The 17,840-nt window shown below is 34.5% G+C and overlaps 1 long non-coding RNA gene across 1 annotated transcript in view; it reads right to left on the bottom strand.

The window, feature by feature from the left end:
• Positions 1-17,840, bottom strand: part of LOC135212776 (uncharacterized) — a 313,958-nt gene that overhangs the window by 268,647 nt on the left and 27,471 nt on the right. Inside the window, exon 2 of the long non-coding RNA XR_010313992.1 lies at positions 16,288-16,335. This is a non-coding gene — a long non-coding RNA (uncharacterized LOC135212776). The remainder of the gene's footprint in view (positions 1-16,287; positions 16,336-17,840) is intronic.

Here is a 17,840-nt window from a genome sequence, read left to right as displayed (position 1 = left end):
TCCTGATGAAAAAGGAGTGAATATGGGGAAAACATTGAATTTCAGAATATACAAAAAAAAGTATAAAAACATATACGTAACTGCAGATTCACGTGCCGTATGAACATGCAAAATAAACCTAATTAAATAAAATCAGGAGAGAGGTCATACTCTGTTATATGCTAATGATGAACTTGGCTTCCTCTTCTGCTTTCTAAGTTTACGCTCCTGGCGAAATGAATAAGTGACTCAAGCTACAGTTAATATTAGCTGATGCAAATCTGATAATGTTGATTAAATTAACTGTGGTTTGCATAAAGTCAATGGAGACACTGTTGTGTGGAAAGACTCAAATATAACATGAAACTGCATATGACATGTTAACTATCGATGGGAATATATTGCACCCACGGTTCTTTCTGGACTGTGATTGCATCTAAGAGGATGATGACGAGAATACGCAAATCACAGCCTACATAAACAGGATACGAAGACATTATTATTATCATTATTATTATTATTATTATTATTATTATTATTATTATTATTATTATTATTATTATTATTATTATTATTATTAGTCAAGTTGCAGCTTAAGTTGGGAAAACAGGATGCTACAATCTCAAGGGTTCAAATGGGAAAATAAGCCCTGTGCGGAAAAACCAGACACAGGATAAAAGAATAAACTACATAAAAGAAGCAACAAAAGACAACAAATATAAAATAAAAGAAAAAAACTATAAAACGAGACTCGATGTAAGCCTCTCCAATAAAAATGCATTTGCACTTAGTTTGAACTTCCGAAGTTCCAGCGATTCAACTACGTGGCTAGGTAGGCAGTTCCATAATTTGGTCACAGCTGGAACAGAACTCTGGAAAACTGTGTGGTAATGAACCCCACAAAAGTTAAGGCAAGACTGTCAGAACTGACTGTATGTCTGTCTAGTATTGCGTAGTACGTAGTGTATCGTATAATTTGGACGATAAGACTACAAAGGATGATTTCAAAGATTTCAAAGAAATCACTCATACACTTCAAAACTCTTTAGCAAAAGTTGCCTTCAAGTACAACGACAATATAATGAAACAAAAACTTACAAAGAATTCTTTCAACGATACAAAAGGATGTGAATATCAGACTATTTAAGTCCTTTGACAAGTTTTATATTGGTTAGAGAACAGAGCCGCAAAAAAATGTATGTTATGCACAGCTGAATAGTTGAATATTTGCACATATTGCTGAAAAATATTATAACACCAATTTAGCAGGGGCAATAAACAGTTTGCTCTTGTAACATAGTTGAAAGAAATATAATGAGTATACTTTTATAAATTTAAACTTTTTGCTACAATACACCAGCCAAGGCATGCATAAGCTCGATTCATTAATATCAAAAGAAATATGAAAAACGTATAGATTTTCAGGAAGGTACTTGACATGGTTCAATGGCAGGTGTGGGGCTAGGTGAATAAGATAAACAAATTTGTAAATGAAGTAGAGTTTACTGCTCCTCCTAATCTTTATTCTCGCCCCGTCAGGTGTGATTACCTGGTTTTCAACCAGGTGCATGTTGTTTTCATTATCCTTCAACATACTATATACATATTGTGAATTTCTTCCATCATGAGTCAGTCCTCTAGCATGAGATTTTAGATATGAAGAAGAAACTGGTCAGAATTGACAACGTGTTTCATTTTCCCTATATATATATATATATATATATATATATATATATATATATATATATATATATATATATATATATATATATATATATATATATATATATATATATATATATATATATATATATAATATATATATATATATATATATATATATATATATATATATATATATATATATATATATATATATATATATATATATATATATATATATATATATATATATATATATATATATATATATATATATATATATATGTGTGTGTGTGTGTGTGAATATAAGATTCCGGGGTAAAATAAATACTGAAAAACAACGTCAGTTATTTGTTCCCGAAAATCACAGTACAATGTTACCTCTAAGGTTCTCAAATAACTAGAATAAGACGGAAAGGAAGATACTGAATGCAATCAACATATTATGACAACAGTTTGTAAACAACAATGTCACGTACAACCAACCATTAAGCATTGCTATAACAGGATTCAACAGGACTCAACAGGACTCACACTAACGAAAGATTTCTCTACCTTCATCATACTGCTATAAAAATCAAGGCCCAATCATTTAAAAATTACAGTCATTTCTGAACCATGACAGTTCCGTCATCAGGATACAAATACTATTACTTTTAAAATAAAATTGTTTTTCCACACACTGCTAGATCTATCCTTTTCTAGGTACAAACAAAGACAAAATGTCTTTATACATACATTCATATATATATATATATATATATATTATATATATATATATATATATATATAATGTATATGCATATTATTAAATTTTATAAATAAATGAAAAACATAACAGACCCATGTTAGTTACTTTCACCCAACTCTTCCACAATCCCCACGGTGTAAATTTTTATTCTACGGTTCGAATAAACTTTATTCGAACCGTAGAATAAAATTTTTACACCGTGGGGATTGTGGAAGAGTAGGTCTATTATGTTTTTTATTTATTTATAAAACAATCAATATATATATATATATATATATATATATATATATATATATATATATATATATATATATATGTAAGTATAGTGTGTGTGTGTGCGTGTCAAAATATTATTAATGAATATACATATATAATACATTTACAATACAAATCGAAAATTATAGAAATACTTCCCTTTGAAGTTTTAATATATTATTATTTTTATAATTTTCGATTTTTATTGTAAATGTATTATAAACGTAATATATATATATATATATATATATATATATATATATATATATATATATATATATATATTGAAAAAAAACCTACAAAATCACTGTGTAACTTGTTTACTTCTAAGTATTTACATTTAATTTTACTCCACACTCGAGTACTTTCAGGCCCTATCTGTGGCCCATTTTCAAGAGATGTTGGGTTGTCAGCCTGGGTCAAGGCCCAGCTGGGCCTTGACCCAGGCTGACAACCCAACTTCTCTTGAAAATGGGCCACAGTTAGGGCCTGAAAGTACTCGAGTGTGGAGTAAAATTAAATGTAAATACTTAGAAGTAAACAAGTTACACAGTAATTTTGTGGGTTTCTTTTTCAATCTTCAGAAGAAAACTGAAAGAAGTTTTTGTTTGGTTCACACACACACACACACACACACATATATAATATATATATATATATATATATATATATATATATATATATATATATATATATATATATATATATATATACATACACACACTTTAAAATTAAAGTTTACTCAATAAACCTTAATTTTCTGGCTGCCAAAAGGCGGATGTAACGAGAACGGAAAAGGGACGAACGAGAATCCATGGGGATGGCCAACTCTCCTCTTTCTTCTCGACTCCTCCTTCCATTTTATTTGTTCTCTTAATGAAACGCAAGACTCCGCATATGAAGAAGGCCACTTCAGCAAATGCCATTTCGGAGTCCATTAAAACTGCTCCGAGTCGGAGAAGACATCGAGCGATCTCCTTTTATCGCACTGATTAATAAAACTACCTTCCGACGCGGTTTGCAAATCCTCTCGCTCCGGAAAAATACGAGACGAGTTGGAAGCGCTGCGAGCAGTTTAACGAGAACAAACAATTTCAGAGAGGATTTACGTGATATACACATACGTGTATATATATATATATATATATATATATATATATATATATATATATATATGTATATGTGTATATATACATGTATGTAATATAATATATAACATATATATAATATATATATAGGATATTTATACATACGATACACACATATTTATATGTATATACTATATAGATATATATATATATATATATATATATATATATATATATATATATATATATATATATACACACACACATGCAATGTGAGTCATGAAAGACCACTCATAAAACTCAAGTTGCGTGCATATACACACAACTTTCATATAGCCTACTTTACACACAAGCAGTACAGGTAATGAATATTTCAATATCACAAAAGCAACATCACGTATTGAGTACACAGTAAGCATGACGCATTACCTTGAAGACTGCCATCATCCTTCTCAGGTGAGGTGCACCAACGCGGAAATCAAACTTTTGAATCATGAGGTAACTTTAATGGGTTTCGATGTAATTCCTCTTTCTTCACGAAGAGAGAGGTATTTACGGTTCAAAGAGAACAAACCGTGCCATGTAAAGAGGGGCATTAATACAGCCTGTAAAGAATTATTAAGATTAATATATACAAGGAGATTAATTGAGTAATAAAAAGAAAACGGGAGGCCAACGATCTTTTTCCTTTTTTTATTGTTTACGTTTTGGAACATAAAAAATGCGAAGAATTTTCTTCGGTGTAATCGAGTTTTATATAAACCGTATAATCCAGGCCACCGAAGATACAGCCAGCTTTTGGTGGTCTCGGCATAATGCGGTATGAGCCGCGGCCCATGAAAATTTAACAACGGCCCGGTGGTGGCCTGTCCTATATCTTTACCAGACGCAGGATTATGGCTAATTCTAACCTTAAATAGAATAAAAACTACTGAGGCTAGGGGGCTGCAATTCGGTATATTTGATGACTGGAGGGTGGCTGATGAACATACCAACTAGCAGCTCCCTAACCTAAGAAGTTTTTAAGACCTGAGACAAGAATGTGGACGGACAGGCAAAGCTGGCACAAAAGTTTTCTTTAAAAAAAAAAAAAAAAAAAAAGGAAAAAATAAAATAAAATATATAAATGTGTATGTGAGTTTTTACCAGGATATCTCAAGAAAAGGATGATTAACTTTTGGTAGCAATCAAACTCGTAGTTTACTATCTGCAGAGGATCTCCAATATATTGAACATGAGTGCCAATGTTCATCAATGTCTGTTCACCCGTTCTTTAGATATCCTGTTAAAATACACACACGCGCAACTCACGTTTCTATAAATTCAATTTTTGAATGGGTGCTTTAAAACTTTCTTGCCCCATTATGAAACTACGACTACCTTTTCAATGGCAAATTCCCGAGAATAATAGGAATATGAGTGACATCAGCATGACCTCAACACATAATAATAATAATAATAATAATAATAATAATAATAATAATAATAATAATAATAATAATAATAATAATAATAATTTTTTTTTTTGGTCTATCACAGTCCTCCAATTCGACTGGGTGGAACCCCACACTATAAATACCACCCAGTCGAATTGGAGGACTGTGATAGAAAAAAAAAAAAATAATAATAGTAATAATAATGATAATAATTCATCGTTTTAATCAATGAATACTTTAGCTCATGTTTATTCGATTCAAAATCGGTCGCAGGAAAGGTCATAAACTACACACGAACACATCGCAAGTTGGCCATTATAACCATCCAACGTAACATCATTTTAAACGAAGGGACCGCAGTGTAGAAAATAGTGAATCACGGCGTCTCACTCGACTCCTTTTGAGAAATATACGTCCATCACGCGTACAAGTCAAGGGAACACGAGTAAACATTTCAGATGCAAACGTCTATCATCCTGAAGGGAAGTATTTGCTGTAAGTGTTAAATAAAAGTTATTTGAAAGACTCTTTATGAAAAAAAACTAATATAAATAATAAGTCATCAAGGAAGTTTTTGTTTCTAACTGTTGAATCGATTACTGCACTCTAGGAAAATAAACAATTTTTGGCTAGAAACTCAATAATAATAATAATAATAATAATAATAATAATATAATAATAATAATAATAATAATAATAATAATAATAATAATAATAATAATAATAATAATAATAATAATAATAATAATAATAATAATAATAATAAGCAGCTGAATCAGCCATAATTTTCAAAAACTGTTGTTCAAAAGGTCTACTTCCAGACTAAATAATAATAATAATAATAATAATAATAATAATAATAATAATAATAATAATAATAATAATAATAATAATAATAATAATAACATCCAATGCTACCCTTCCTGAAAAAGACGCACCGTGAAGTCACGAAAACAGAAAATATATAAAAGTTAGAAAAAGCGATGTTGACAGGGGCTGTGGAAAGTTTAGTTTGTCACTCACAATGTTACTGTCACAAATACAATGTCTGCGGGGGAAAAACATACAGAAAGATAAGTGAAAAAAATATTCAAAAAGAAAATAAAATGGAAAATAATAACAACTCAATGCTGTCCACTACCTCATTCCAACTCCCTAAATTCTTTGTAAGTAAATAATCGTTACAAAAAAGGTCGCAAGTTTTCACGGCTTGGGATATCAATACTTTGCGGATCATCGTCTCTCCCCCCCCCCCCCCCCATACCCCCCCCCCCCCCCTTTAACCATAAAACTCAACTCGTGTTTGGTTAAGGAATTTTCAATATGTAAACAAATGGCAAGAGAAAATAAAAATCATTTCAAACGTACGCTCAATCACTGTATAAATGTCCCGTAAAAGCGCATGATTTTTTTTTCTTTTGCAATATATTTATCACCCTGCTCGAACGGTTCCATTCATTTACTCGAATAAAAAAAGAAAGAACATAGTGTACAAATAACATAAAACGAAACCCGACAGCAACGAACGTTTCCTTTAAATCGTTTCCCATTTGTTCCCAAAAACGTTTAAGGAAGACTCAAATTTTCATAAACATGTGATTATTTCAAGCGTCGTTTTCCAGATCCAATGGAATAAAACAAAGATATTATGTTATGTGTGTTAATAGGATTATCTGTAGTATTTTTTTTTTAACAGCGATTCAACGTTTTCCTTTTCTGGGTAACACAATATAGTGGAAATTACACTGAAATGGCATGAAAGCATTAATTTGAAACAAAAGCACGGTGGGGTTGGAATTACTAAAAGTTTTACTGTTATTACCATGGCGGTTATGGTAATTATAGCTGAGAATATTATCAACATTGTTGTTATTGGCATTACTATCTTTTCCTATGAGTGCTACTGATGTTATTTTTCAAATAACGTCCGAGTCAGAAAAGTGACTGCCTCAAACTCTAACATTCTTCAGTAAATGTGCATTATTTGTACATCACTAATGCAGGGATGAGACTGCAAGCCTGGCCTCTTTTCCAAGGAATTATGGCCGCCAAAACACAGCCTCATAAACGGCCGCTCTTAAAACTAGAGACCGTGCTGGCATAAGGCCAGGTTAATCTTAAACAAGTCGGCACTTGGCAACAACAGTATACAGTACAAAATTATCATGGTCAGCTACTTGAATTCACCTGTTCTTTTTCCTTATCGCTTACTCGGTGAGTAAGCCGACAAACTACTTTGCTGTTGTTGTTGGAGAGGGGGCGGGGTTAGGAAAGGTCTAAAAAGGCCTGAAAAAGGGGGTTTTCGCGTTGAGTTGAAGATAAAGGAATTTTAGGATAGGATATTTATGAATCATGTATTAGAATGAATGGGTGAAAATGAATAATGTGCATATTAAACAGTACAGAAAAATTAGTTCTAATAAAATATATAGTTTTTTTTTTTCATTTTCGTTGGTGAAATAACGGGATACCTAACTGTAAATTTGAGCTCATCTTAATTTATTTGATGTACAGAATTCAGAGGCTGTATGTCTGTTCAGTTATTTTGTTTCCAATTATAACTGAGAATATATGAACGTGTTTAATTTATGTCCTTTTTATTGATCCTTGTTGTTAGTAGGAGTAGCACTAATTAGGAGTATTAATTACGAAGACCACTTCAAGTTAGGAATATAATGTTCGCAATCTATGTGTCAGTGGAAAATCTTGCCCGCGTCCCGAGTAAGCTGGAAGTCGGACCTCGCCTTGTTTTTATCACGAATCACAAAATTTTCCCTGGTTTTCCCACAGCCCATAAGGTTCCCCTTAAACACTTCCGTAAAAGGGATTAAGTTGAAATCATTTTTCTTTTTCTTTTGAAAATAGAATGTTCTTTTCTCATTCCACAGTCTGGAGAACCTCACTTACTAAACTTCAACTTGGGTTGGTAGGGTATTTTTGTTTTTGGTTAAACCAACACAAAGCCTTTTTCTTGAAAATCTGAGTTTTTCTTCTGTTTTGATTTTTAGTCTTCAGGACCTTTCCAGTCAGGACTTCGGTGATATCTTGTGACATTCTCTATGAAATTCAGTTAATACAAAAGCAACAATTTACAAGAAATTTCTGTGCAGATTTTAAATGTAGTCACGAAGAGCAGTTTATACTAATACCCCTACACCACTGGGTAGCGGCCCTTATGAAACACTGCACCTTGGAAGCTGCAGTACGTTCAGCATTTGTCATGGCGAAGGTGATTCCCTACGAATAACATTTCACTTTTGCGTGGCAAATTGTAGACGGTACTACAGGCTGTTTGCAGCATTCATTCGACCTCAGCTGCGCTCCTTGATGTCTCTTACTTTCTAAGCCTTCTCTTCGGCCTCTCCTACTTGGCTGTCTAATTTCTCTATTACATTTATAATAATAAATGTAATAAATGTGCCTCATTTATTGACGTTAAATAAGAGTCTACCCTCCTGCACCAGTCTAGCAAAACAGTGACAATATCCACAAGCGAACTGACAAAATCACTTCAAGTTAGAATGCTAAACAAGGTTTTGGCGAAAGATACCCGACGGGAAACACATTGTGCAATGAATAACAATGACGGACTCACTATATCCAGCACAAAATCCTAATGTAATGGTCCAGTTATCTATTGTCATAACGCTGATAACAATGAACATCGGGCAGCGATTTTGTAACAGAGGCAGCAGCCAATAAGGATAATCGAGAATTATATATATTTATATAAAAAATTACGAATCCCGAAAGTCGACTAATGATAAAGACTTCAGACAGTCGTTTGCTCGAGATGATTATCAATATTTGTTTGCAACGATATGTCACTATTGATACACAGCGATCAAGGCTTCAATATCTCCGAATGATCTTGGAGTCATGCAACCTCCTCCTCCTCCTCCTCGCACAATAATGAGTGATCCTTGGGCTTCGTGTCCGAACAGGGATCACTGCTGTTTGCATTTACTCTTTGTCCAACGGCGTCTGTCAACTGAAGTATACACGACCGAAATTATAAAGGAAAAAGCTGTAGCAAGTATTAGAAACTTACACGGATCTACGCGTTAATTTAAAGCCACCCAATAACAACCCTTTCATAAAAAAAATTGTAAAAATCTTACTTAAATAAGCTGATGCGGTTCTACTCAGCCTCTCGAGTATGAGAGAAGAGAACAGAATAAGATAAAAAAAAAGGGAAAAAGAAAACGCCGTAGAAAGACAAAGGGAGGCGGATGAAAACTGTTGTCGTATAAGGACGTATAATTTTATGAGCGCCTGGGGGCACAAGTGACTGGGGTATATTGCATCATCTCTGCCGCGTCCTTTGATCAGATGCCTTGTTGGTCCTGTCGCCGTTATTAAGTCCTTCCGATTTAGTAAAACACGGAAAGTCAAACACACCCCGCAGGCGGCAGCTTCGGAGAGCTCGTCAAACAAACCCAAAAGCGGAAGGAGGAGGAGGAAGGAGGAGGAGGAGGAGGAGGGAGTAGAGGAGGAGTAGGAGTAGGAGTAGGAGTAGGAGTAGGAGGAGGAGGAGGAGAAACAGATGATCGGAGACGAATAGGAACAGAAAGAGGAGCAGAGGGACAGGAGAAAGGAGACGAATGTGAAGCAGACAATGGAAGAGGAAGAGAAGGAGGAATGAAAGGAGGAAATGATAGGAAGAGGAACGGATGTAGAGACGAAAGTAAGGAAGATAAGGAACAAATAGTGATAAGGGGGGAGGGGGTAGGAGGGGTAGGGGGAACAAATAAAGGGACGTACGGGAGATGGAGCAAGAGTAGAGAGACGCATAAAAATATTACGAAGAACCTTGAATAGACTGAAAGAAGGGAGGTGGAAAAGACACACGATAATAAGAATGTCGGATAAAGGCCGAACAAGGAAAAAGACGAGACATAAAGGGAGTTCTAGGTTAATGGGATACGAGATCATTTTTTCCTTAGTTTTTGAGAGAGAGAGAGAGAGAGAGAGAGAGAGAGAGAGAGAGAGAGAGAGAGAGGAGGAGGAGGAGTTTTGCATTGCTTTTAAGAAGTGGAATTTTCTGTTTGTCGACTCTGGCGTTAATATTTATGATGCCACCCAAGTAAAAAAAAAAATAAAAAGGGGGACATAAATGAGAATCAAAGCCTCGAGACGCGGAAAGAGAGAGAGAGAGAGAGAGAGAGAGAGAGAGAGAGAGAGAGAGAGAGAGAGAGAGGTATCACGCAGGCGTTACCACAAAGGATATATTAATATTTCATAGCCGTTATCTGTTTGTGCTGGAAGCGGGAATTAAGAGGGAGATGAGGATGCCTCGCAAATAAACAAAGACGCAAACAAGCAAATGAAAATGTGGTCGTTCCTCTGGTGCGAAATACAAAGACGTGTACTATGAAATTTAAACAATGGAAAGCAAAACAAAAATGATTAAAACATCTACAAAGAAAAAGACTTTCATATTTTGACAAAAATATGCAACAGGCAGAACAAACATGAACATAAAAACAAAAACACAGTTGTATGGGCATAAAAACAAATAGCAGCAGTAAAACTATTAAAACAAAGATAAATGTAATGAAATAACAATCACGTCACATAAACACAAACTCAGTTACCACTGAACCTGAGAAGCCATCACTAAAAATCTCCAGCAATATTTTAAAGGTAAAACCATACAATTACAACCACAAAACAAGCAGCAAAAACTAACAAAGAAAGGCGCCAATCTAATCAAAATAATAAAGAAATAAAATAGGAAAACAAACACTCTACAATGACTACCCAAACTGACAAGTCCCCCATAAAATTTGAGCAGCGTTGTGACAAAAAACAAGAGCAGGAAAATAAAAAGGTAATTCATTAATGGAAATCCGATAGCTATGCATTTATTGCCAAGACACTCCTTTTATAATTAAATCAAGCTGACAAAGGGAGTTGAGAGGTTTCTCTCTTACCGTTCACGCGCCATCATTATTGCCCTTCAGCGCCCAGCCACGATATTAACAATCAATTTTTACGCGGAGGTAAAAAAATCTGAATAAAAGAAGCCACCGAGACATAACGCCTTTGTGACGTGGAATACGGCGAGCGAAAAATGGCTACACTTTGATTATTAAAGTGACAAATTATATAAAACATTCAATAACGGATGAGGGGAAGAGAACGTTATTGGAGTTCCAGCTGAAATTTATCATCGGAATAAGGGCACTAATGAAAGCATCATAGAAAACCGGCGAGGGTTGACTATTAATTTTAGGGGTCACTTTCATAAAGTGTTATGCTCTCTCTCTTCAAAACACTCGTTCACTTGGGATTCCCCTACTTTTGCTTGCCTCTGTGGGTGTGTGCGCGCGCGTGCTTTCATAAAACTGTGGATAAAATATCGTTGAAGTTTTTATTATTTTACCTGTTTATGAATCTGCTCCATACAATTCTGGGCTCGGCTTATGACGGTAATATACGAGAAGGTTGAGGCAGCAAGGCCCGAACCCAACTGCCTTAAGCACTGCTGCGAAGCTTGGACCATAGTATGGTCATTCTATTTAACTGTATTATGGTGAAAGCTGATGGGCCAGGATGGAAGACAGCATGTAAAAAAAAAAACTGGAGTACACATACATACGTACATACACACATACGTACAAATATATATATATATATATATATATAATATATATATATATATATATATATATATATATATATATATATATATATATATGTGTGTGTGTGTGTGTGTTGTGTTTATATATATATATATATATATATATATATATATATATGATATATATATAGTATATATATATATATATATATATATATATATATATATATATATATATATCAAACCGTTTTACAATACGCTTCGTTATTTACCAGTATGATCTTTATCGATGCACCAGGACGGTGGAAGGTAAAAAACGATACATACACATAAACACAAAACTAGTTTCACCACTGTAAACTTTTACAAATACATTGCTTTTATGGTATCACCTGTGGTTTTGAGATTTTTTCCTATTATTTTAACAAATAATGCCTAATTATGTGCCATTTCATGCCATAAACGTCCGTCGGATAAAAATAATAAGAGAAACACTTTGCGTAGAACTAGAGCCTCAGATTTGTCAAGAACAAAAAGCCAGTGAATGAACTTGGAAGAAACCGTACATGGGACTGACGCAGCCGACAGAGTTACAGCGAGCGTGTTTAAAGGTCGGGGAGCCCCCAGAGTCTGTTAGGCCAGGACATTTTAGCTGTGACAAAGAGTACAGAATGAATGAAAGATAAATGAATGGATTTACTGAGCACCACTGCTCACCGTAGACACGAATCATTCAGTCTAGGATGACCCTTCGCAACCTTCCCAGCAACAACAGAGAACTCTGGCCTTTACGGGAGCCAAATCTGGCAGTGCCAAAGTTTTGATACACCAGTATCGAACGGGGATTCCCCATTACCGAAGTTTTTATTACGTTTATTGATATCATTAGATACTTTAACAACGACATTCACAAGTGTCATTCAAAGTGCCCTAAATACGAATATTTCTGCTTTAAATACCGGAATCAAGCGTTGCTGAAGGTAAACGCCAAGACAAAATGAACATTTCATGAAATGCATTCATTTAAAAAAAAAAAAAAAAAAAAAAAAAAAAAACAAAAAAAAAAAAAAAAAAAAAAAAACATAAACTAACTAATTAGGTTAAACTTGTGAGATATATGCCGTAGTCTCAATTGCTGTAATGGATTTTAAATTATTCCTACGCTGGTTTCTATCGAAATGCACCAGGTTCTGGGTCTTTCTCAACCTTAAACACCTGCCTCCAGAGACGATGATCTCAACACTATTGAAGATAACACTTTTAAAGATAACAAGTCGTTTACAAATGAAGACCCTTTTATAAACAGTTTCATTGCCAAGCAGTATTTAAAAGATTTGAATTTCAAAACTGACGTTAACCATGTGAACCCTGATGCTCTGCTTCCTCTTCCCCTCTCTCTCTCTCTCCAGATAGCAGACGTCCCTATGGATGTTTCCGACTAGCACCTATGCAGTGCAAGCAAGAGCAACTTCACAGGTTCGGAGATCGAGGAGGTTGGCGCAACTGCCTGTTAAGTTCGGGATTACTTAACATACAAACCAGCACTTCGATAATGGGCTGTTATTTTCTTGCCCCGCCCACCTTTTTAGATGCTCTTCGGGAGGAAACTAACCTCTCCATTTACATTTTAACGTTACACAGATGAGGAACACCGTTCAGGTGTTCGAAAGTCTTTGTTCTATTTTTACATAGAAATATATTTTTTAATATATGATTGTGGATTTTTTAACAATTTATTTTTACGAGACTGAATATCTTAACAATAACTATTGTAAATTTTAAGGTGGCTAAAAAAAGAGAGAGGAAAAAAACTTTCCGAAACCAACTGGTAATATAACTTTCACAGCAAGGATGTAGTTACTAAATATGCATATTTAATTTCTATCCTTTCTTGCAAAATTCCTTCACTGTGCCTATGTGGTCACGTACAGGGCCAGTCCCCCAGCAGAATGATAAGAGAATACGAGGTAAAGCGTTTTCTACAACTGAATACTGTAGTAATCTAGTAATCTGATACTTCATTATCTGGACGAGGGAAATTTTTACTGTAAGACATTAATCAATAACATAGCGCCTGTTATAAAGATTAATTTTCTATGTTATGTCCACGCTTCAATGGTCTACGAAAGGTCCATATTTAGGGGAATACTTGACATAACAGCTTTACTTATAATAGTTTACCACGATATGGGTGCTATCAAACGAACGAACAATTTCTAAACCTTACTGACATCTGCAAGAGAGATTCAATTCTGTCCCATTAAATTGTAGAATATTAAACACTACTGCATAGACACCGAGTAAGATTAGGTAGGAATTCACGAATACTCTCAAGCGGATTCATTTTCATTTTGCACTTACTGCCATCCTGTAAATGTCACTCATAAACTCCTAATGTAATGTTTCGCAACGGAATCCCGTGAATCTGACCACGGCCACCCGATACCAGCATATGAAAATGCCTTCCATCCATTTCTACAATTTCTACAGCGAGAGGCGACCATAGCCCGTCAATAATAATAATTTTGTGAATGGAACTGTTGCCTTTAAGCAAAGGATTGAACGCATAACATTAAACTGGCGTCAAACAACAAAGGTCCTCGACGTAGGAAATGAATAATTTCCTAAAAGTTTACTTACAATACGTGATAAAAAAAATGTATGTATATAACATTACAACACGTCTACAAATACATCAGTGATGCTACCTCAAAGTTTTAATAAAACTGTAACCTTAATATTTTACTTTAATTGTAAGGCAGTTTGTCCTTCATCAATATAATTGACAACAAGTCTTTTACTTATTACTATTGTTGCTTCTTTCCTTTCCATGAAACTATGGCAAACCCGACATTAAACTGAGAAATCAATCTGCCTTCCTATGAAACCACGGCAAAACTGACATGAGACTGATACCTCAATCTTCTCCTTAAACCGCACATGAGGATTAATTAGGAATAATTAGACATAGAATCATAAACCTCAACAGACGCATTACCGTTTTTTTTTCAAGCGTCCGAATTCACCAGTTTAGATAATGTAAAATAAGTGCTCTTCCTCGTTCACTTTCAGCCTGAAATCCTACGCGGTACAGGTCTTTATCTGCTACTCCCTTATCGACTACTTTATGACTAACTGCTCGACGTTTATCTCATCACAAGCCCAAACCATCCCGAGGCTTCTCTCTCTTGGTGTCCATAATTTTCAAGAATTCTGATTAAGTCGCTTAAAAACTTGATTTTTCGTATTTGCTGCAAATTCATGTGGAAATAGAGACCTATAATAAATTACTCGCATAAAAAGAAAAAAAGTTCAAAAATTATGTCCGTAGATACACTAAATCAAGTTACCTTAAAATGATCTATATTACTTACATTATATACATTAAATTTTACGCAGTTATAAAGAGCGCCATTTACTTCTCCTACTGCCTTCTATTGCACAATCTTGGACGACAAATGAAAAGGCGCAGTTAATTTTTCTTTCGAGGACGTGTAGTTTGTATGGGGAAGGTTTTTCCCCTCCCGAAGGGCAATTTATGTCCTAGTCAGTTCCCATACGTCTCACAGGAAGACAGGAATGCCAATGAACGACACGAATGATTTCTGAACGAACTCCTTTGAATTCATAACAGGACGGATAGTGTCTCCTCTTTTTTCCATCACTTTTTTTACAGACTGGTAGCATTAAATTCACAATTTTCCGGACCGTTAATGCCACAACAATCGACCCATGCATAAGTGAGCTGTAAAGTAATGGGTTTCTGAGACAAAATGACACACACACAAAAGAACTGACTACAGATGCTTTGATAGAATAAAAGGAAAACGAAAAAGAACAAGTATTTAAAAAGAGGAAAAGAAATAATTGATTTCTTTGATTAAAAAACAACAACAAAGAACTATACTGTTTAATGGGTTGCAATAAACAAAATAACTGCAGTCGAGTTCACCTAAAGCCTTCAGAATTAAAGGAAAAATATAAAAAGATTATTCCTATTCAACCAGTAAGTCGTTTCACGGAACTGTTACAGAATTAGAAATGCCTGTGACCAACATCACTGCTTATTCCAACCGATGAAATTAGGCTACTAATCTCGAATACATTATCCGGATTCCCCTCTTCAAAAACATATGCTTCATTTGCTACTCAAAACAACCGGGTGAGAACATTTGCGCAATAATGAGCAGAATAATGGTGGCAAGTGAATACTTGGGTGTCGAAAAAGTGAAAGGTTTACAAACGAATAAATGTGAAAATGACTAAAAATCAGAGAATTTAAAATATCTCCTCTACGAAAAAGAACAATAACGCTTGCGATATAAATGAAAAACGGCACATTTCCATAAAACTTTCAGTGGAAGGCAAAACGGTCAACGAGGAAACAGTAAAAGGAAAACAACTCAAGAACATTTCTGATAAGCAATTAATGGAAACAACAGAAGCTCCTGTAAAAGATGTACTGAAGGGAAAAATTCAAATATAATACTTGAAAAAACTAGAAAAAAAGGTGGGCGATTTAGCACTTACAGTTCTCCATGTACACTGGACTCGTATTTCCCTGACCTCGTAGGTACTCTGGAACAAATATTCCCCGATTAGCAATCAATACTTAATAAAAGTAATGACATCTACTTTTTACGTTTGTAACGATAGCTTATGAATAATGAATGATACATTTAAACTTACCATTCTCCAGTCTCTCTCTCATTACTGGCAATTACAAATGCATACTGAATGAAGTTAAATATATCCGAGCTTCGGTACGTTACGCAACATCCCTAGGGTTGGGACTGTCTCACCCCTCTATTGTATTACAGCCATATTTTGCAGTAAGGGTACGAAACTTCCAACGTAATCGCCCCTACCCCCAAAAATAAAATCTACGGATAGTTATGGGACGGAGATATTAATATTCTAATGAAACCTATACTATTATATTGCATGGTTGCCAAAAACGTTCTATGCCATCTGAATACTCAGCTGACTATACCGATATCAATCATTGCAATCAATACTTCTTTCAACGAAGATCATCTGTATTTGTATTAAAAGGAAATTTGTGAAGGGTCAGGCACACGGCCTAGGAAGGATTGGTACACTCTGAGATGGACCTGGGTCCAGAAGCAGATCCAGTTTATTCTTTTTTACCATTTTTTTTAGAATGCGTGAGGCACAGCCTTGAGCTCTCTCCATTGTTATTTAAACCTCACATTTGAATTTCCATCATGATTATTCAAAGGTATTCAGATCTGTAAAAAAAATAAACCTGGGTAAATTCAATGAAATCTTAGTTCTAGGATTTTCTGTACCCTAATATACATAGCAAACCGTTACAACTTGCAAACGTAAATCATTTGATTTTTTTCTCATGATGATTTAGAGAAATTCAAATTTATGAAGAAAGTATGGTGAATTCATATAAACTTAAATTGATGTATATATATATATATATATATATATATATATATATATATATATATATATATATATATATATATATATATATATATATGTGTGTGTGTGTGTGTGTGTGTGTGTGTGTGTGTGTGTTCTTCATAAAGCAAAACCTTACATATCCAAGATGCAATGAAGTAGAAAAACAATGAAGCAGGTTGAATGAATGTTAAGTCTGAGTAAAGTGGGGATATGAAGATGCAATAAGGATGACATTTGACATATGAAATTTATGCTGCCCAGCCAAGTACTGGAGCACTTTTGGCCATTAAACGCTTCAGACAGTGGAAAGGGGGAGTTGGAGTGGTTGGACAGCAAGATAAAGATAGCCAGAAAACGAAGATGAAGTACAAGTCTAAAGAAAGGAAAAGGGATAGGTTGTACAGTAAAAAGCTAAAAAGCAAGAGCAGACACCCTTTTTAATGCCTACAGTGCACCACGTGAGGTGTAATGGTGGAATTATCCCATGAGGAGGTGGTAAAAGTAGGATACAGTAAGTTAAAGAAGAAAAAAACATCTGAGTATTTTAGGATAATTCAGTCAAGTAGAAAGATGGAGGATTGTCGGTTGGTGAAAAGGGAGATAAATGAGGATGGAGGATTGTCAGTTGGTGAAAAGGGAGATAA

This window comes from Macrobrachium nipponense, chromosome 19, assembly GCF_015104395.2.
Source record: "Macrobrachium nipponense isolate FS-2020 chromosome 19, ASM1510439v2, whole genome shotgun sequence".
NCBI classification, from domain to species: domain Eukaryota; kingdom Metazoa; phylum Arthropoda; class Malacostraca; order Decapoda; family Palaemonidae; genus Macrobrachium; species Macrobrachium nipponense.
Note: the sequence above shows the minus strand (reverse complement) of the source record. Positions and strands in the feature narration are given on the sequence as shown.